This window comes from Aotus nancymaae, unplaced genomic scaffold (genome assembly GCF_030222135.1).
Source record: "Aotus nancymaae isolate 86718 unplaced genomic scaffold, 86718_ANA_hifiasm-v0.15.2.pri h1tg000016l, whole genome shotgun sequence".
NCBI classification, from domain to species: domain Eukaryota; kingdom Metazoa; phylum Chordata; class Mammalia; order Primates; family Aotidae; genus Aotus; species Aotus nancymaae.
The window spans coordinates 24,374,614-24,379,986 of NW_026988428.1; the positions used below are offsets into that span (position 1 = coordinate 24,374,614).

The 5,373-nt window shown below is 41.4% G+C and overlaps 1 pseudogene; it reads right to left on the reverse strand.

The window, feature by feature from the left end:
* Positions 1-210: 210 nt before the first annotated feature.
* On the reverse strand, positions 211-940 carry LOC105709873 (RWD domain-containing protein 1-like; annotated as a pseudogene).
* Between the last annotated feature and the right edge of the window lie 4,433 nt (positions 941-5,373).

Consider the following 5,373-nt stretch of genomic DNA (forward strand, 5'->3'; position numbering starts at 1 on the left):
CCTTTTCAAATAGTCCATTGTTAGTGTGTAGAAACAACTGATTTTTTTTATTTTAAGGTCAGTTTATTAAGTTCAATGATGAAAGCTATCAGAAGTATATTCTTTTGAAAATAATTTTTTCTTAGAAAAAAAGAAAAGAAAATTAAAACCCTCTGAGCATAGCCACAGATGCTGTGACAGTCAAGCCTCTCTGCAGATGGGGACAGTCTATTAGTCAGCTGAGTCACTCTCTGGGTCAGCAGGATTGTAGTCTGGATCATCTCATTATCCTCCAGCTTCAGGTCATCCATTTCTTGGAACAAAGACTCATCTACCTCCAGGTTGTTTCCAGCATCCTCCAAGAACTGGATATCAGATGTGTCAAGATTATGATCTGTTTTGAATAGTTCCTTCCCACTTGATTTATTTTCTCCTGCTTGTTCTTCTTTCATCCTTTTTAATTTCCAAGAGTTCTGCATCAAACTTGGCTTTCCAATTAAGAGGTTCTCTTAGTTGTAACTGGAGTACCTGGAATAATTGCTTTTCAGCTTCTTCTGCTTCTTTTTCTTTTTGTTTCTTATTCTCTTCTAGTTTTTATCTGATCTATTTCATTTAACTTTTCTTGCATAGCTGTCACTAAAGATTATCACCATACCAAGATTTTCTTCTATAATGCTAGTAATTTTAAAATGTCTGAGACATCATTATCTTCTAGATTTGCCTGGGAGAACATTTCATAAAGGGGAGCTTCAGCTGGGTATTTTTCACTGTATGTAAACTTAAGAGTAGTGTGGACAGTTTGATCATTTTCTCCAGCCTCAGATGTCACAGTAGTAGTGAAGCTGGGTGGATATTCTGATAATACTGTGAAGGAGTGAGGTTAGATGGACTCCAGAGCCTCCAGCTCGTTGTGCTGCTCTTTGCCATAATCTGTCACTGTGGCCCCTGTGCTGTTACCCATGACACCTAGGCAGCACAGAGCAGCCAAGACAGCAGCTTTGTCAGGAGAGCGGGGGAGTGGCCAGACAACTTATTTTTGTATGTTGATTATTCATCCTACAAATTTACTGTATTCACTTTTTTTTTTTCTGAGATGGAGTTTTGCTCTTGTTGCCCAGGCTAGTGTGCAATGGCGTGATCTCGGCACACTGCAACCTCAGCCTCCTGGGTTCAAGCGATTCTCCTGCCTCAGCCTCTTGAGTAGCTGAGATTATGGGTGTGTGCCACCATGGCTGGCTAATTTTTGTATTTTTAATAGAGACAGAGTTTCACCATGTTGGCAAGGCTGGTCTCAAACACCTGACTGCAGGTGATCCACCCACCTAGGCCTCCCAAAGTGCTTGGATTACAGGCGTGAGCCACCGTGCTCAGCCCTGTATTCATTTACTAGTTCTAACATTTCACAATTACTTATTAAACATTTGTTCTGTGTAAATGTTGGAATGACTAACCACAACATAGTCAGAGATACTTTTTAAGCTATCACTCAGATTATTTGACTCAACTAAATAAATAATCATAATACTTTGGATTCTAGCCAAATTTATTAATTATAAGGTTTTCCTCTAAGCCATTTCAGAAATTTCTTTGTTTCATTGGCTTGTGGACTAAATAAATACTGACTACTTAGAGCTGGAATGAGGCACAGGGTTTGCTATTTTGACAAGAGAAAGCAATCACACCTAACAGTACTCTACAATCCTATTTTAAGTGAAGTGAGGACAGTTTTTTTGCACTTATAGTTTTTAGAGTGATGTAGATAAAAACGAGACTGGAGAATTAAAGAGAATATATAGAATGTAGCATATGTGATAGTCACCTTTCAAGAGGGCCCCCAGTGATTCTTGTCTCCTGGTATGCACGCCTTTGCACCCTGAGTAGAGCTGACCTGTGGAACCAATGAGATATTGCAGGAAAATGGTGTGTGACTTTTGAGTCCAGAGCATAAAAGGCATCCCGGCTTCTGCCTTGTTCTCTCTTGGATCCCTAGCTGTTGGGGAAGCCAGCTGCCATATCATGAAGACATTCAAGCAGCCCTATGGAGAGGTCTGCCTGGCAAGGAACTGAGACCTCCTGTCAAGAACCAACACTACTTGTCAGGCATGAAAGTGAGCTGCCTTAAAAGCTGATCCTCCAGCTCCAGTCAAGCCTTCAGATGGCTGCAACCGCAGCTGACCTCTCAATTACGAGTTCATTAGGGACTCTGAGCCAGGACCACCCACTTAAACAGCACCTGGTCTCCTGACACACTAAAACTGTGTGAAAATAAGTATTTTTCTGAGACGCTAAATTTTGAAATAACTTGTTATGCAACAATATAGTATAGTGTGTAAAACGTGAAACCTCCAAAATCATATACAAAGTTCTATGTGTACAAGAATCCAGCAAGATAAAAAGGTTTAACGTGATTTAGTAGAACTGGTTTATTTCTAAACTTTGCTTCCTTAAAAGGAATGTGTGACCTATTTTGTTGATATTTTTGTTGGGGGAAGAGGAGGAAGTGTGTGCAAATTTCTCCTGGAAATTTGAAGACAGCGGTTCCCATTTGTGAAGAGAATCAGTGCTAACTTAGGGTCAGCCTTCAAGGGCCATCAATATCCTTATGAAACAGAAGAGAATGGGACTTTGTGTTAAGAAATAATGAGTATTTGAAGCAACAATGTATATATTTTAAAGTAGGAAGACAGCAAGAACATGGATTGCTGGACGTGAACTTGTCTGAGAATGCATCCTGCTTCCAGGAAATGGAGATGCACACAGAGAAGAAAAGAAGAGTCACCCACAAGAGCAAGATCCCTCAGGAGCCTCATGAATCAGAGACCTCTCAACACCCAGAGCCTTGCTTCATTCCGTGAGAGCAAATTTCTCTTTTGCACCAGCACTCCATCATTTCACTACTTCTTAGGAAGTCAAGGTGTGGTCACGGCAGCAGTCCCACTAAGTTTTGCACCCTCTGCAATGTTCCAGGGCACCTGTAAGCCCAAAGGGACCCCCTGAGCACTCACGAGTAGGGAGGTCTGATAATACCAGAAAGGCTTGACTGAGCAAGTTTAAGACCCTCTCCTCCTCCCAACTGAGACAGTAATCAGTGAAAGCCCTTCTTATATGGCTATGCGCAGTTTTTCAAGGGAGAAAGCTTTCATTAGAGTTTCAAAGGCATGTATGATCCAAAAAGATTGCTCAAATCTAGGATAAATCCATATAAATCCACCTTTTTATTTAAACACTCTTACTCTGTTGCCCAGGTTGGAGTGCAGTGGTGCGATCTTGGCTCACTGCAACTTCTACCTCCTGGGTTCTAACTATTCCTGTGCCTCAGCCTCCCAAGTAGCTGGGATTAAAGGTGTGCACCGCCATTCCTGGCTAAGTTTTTTTGTATTTTTAGTAGAGATGGATTTTCACCATGTTGGCCAGGCTGGTCTCACATTCCTGGCTAGTCGTGTGCTTCATGTACATTATTTTACTTAATCTTCATAGGAAGCCTAAGAGGTAGATTCTTTTATCTTTCTTTTACAGGTGAGTTAACCCTTTACAGGGAGTTAACATAATGACAACATGGGATCTCTAATGTATGGGTAGTCTGTAGACATCTACACATTAGGTGGTTTGCAAACAACTAATGATGCATCAACAATTCCTGAAATCAAATATGTAGACAACAGCTAATAGGCCATTAATTTGATATATGCTAGTTGATTATGTATCATGACTGGACCGAAAGACATACTTTTGTTGCTTTGAGATTAGTCCTCTGATCCAATGTCAAATATGCTATTTACTAACTTTTTTATGACAATTCAACAGGGTCAGGAAACTATTTTTATAATTGGCTATAATTAATGCATAGCTGTAAGAAAAAGTAAATGAATTTGTATTAAAAATAAAGCTTTTAGATTGCTATGATCAGGCAATTAAAGCAGTTGAGAGAAGCTTTATGCCATAGCCTTGTGTATAAATTAGGGGAAAATGGAAAAAGTCAAAACATGCTCTCAATGACCTCCCACATCTTCTCCACACCTCTCCCTATTCTCTGCTTGCCCCTGCTATGCCAACATATACTTAAAGTCATTTATGTTTCTCTGAATGACCCCTGGACTACAGGACTAATGTCCACACATCACTCACCCAAACCCAATTGGGAACAAATTGAGTGTTCTTTGCATTTTTGTCTTTACAAGAAAAAAGGCTATTGATTTGGCTGTTAAGTAGGAACTGGCCCCACCTACCTGAAGTTTACTTTCCTCCCACCCCTGATTCTAGGCCAGGACACTTTTATGGTTCAGAGATGCTTACCTTAGGAATGAAAAGGGCGACAATTATGGTGTTGAGTGCCTTGACTTGGCTATGCTGGACCCCTGCCAAAGCTCCTGTTGAGGAAGATATTAAGAGTAAACTTTTGACCAGGCACGGTGGCTCATGCCTGTAATCCCAGCACTTTAGGAAGCCGAGGTGGGTGGATCACAAGGTTAGGAGTTCGAGACCAGCCTGGCCAACATGGTGAAACCCTCTACTAAAAATACAAAAATTAGCTGGGCACGGTGGCACGTGCCTGTAGTCCCAGCTACTCAGAAAGCTGAAGCAGGAAAAGCTCTTGAACCCAGGAGACAGAGGTTGCAGTGAGCTAAAATCACGCCACTCCACTCCAGCCTGGGCAACAGAGGGAGACTCCATCTCAATAAATAAATAAATAAATAGGCTGGGCGCTGTGACTCATGCCTTTAATCCCAGCACTTTGAGAGGTCAAGGTGGGCGGATCACAAGATCAGGAGTTTGAGGCCAGCCTGGCCAACATAGTAAAACCTCGTCTCTACTAAACATACAAAAAATTACAGCTATTTAGGAGGCTGAGGCAGAAGAATCACTTGAACCCGGGAGGTGGAGGTTGCAGTGAGCCGAGGTTGTGCCACTCCACTCCAGCCTGGGTGAAAGAGCAAGACCATGTCTCTAAATAAATAAATAAATGAGTAAACTTTTAAAAATCAGGACTTCATTAGTACAGTATAGATGTACGGTAACTGTTGTAGGCCTAGACTTTCATCAGACCACTTCCAGAAGCTTCCCCAGCCGGCTCTCCCTGACCCTTTCCCCAAGTTTCTGGTGCGTCATTATAGGGATGTATTCTGTCTGGTTTATGTCCTAAGGTTATTTCATCAGGAACCAGGGGCTCCACTCATTGGCTTATTTACACCTTGGAATCAAACTTAGTATTGGAATTCTAGCTGTAGTTGGCTCAACCAAATTATGTTATGTAGGAGACAGTTTAGAAAGTCAATATTTTTCTATCCTGATTTCTCAGGCTAGACACACTATCTGCGTGTGCTGTCATCTTAAATTCTATGACCTAAGGAAAGTTACATAAGTTCTCTGTGCTTGCATAGTTGCCATGCTATTTAT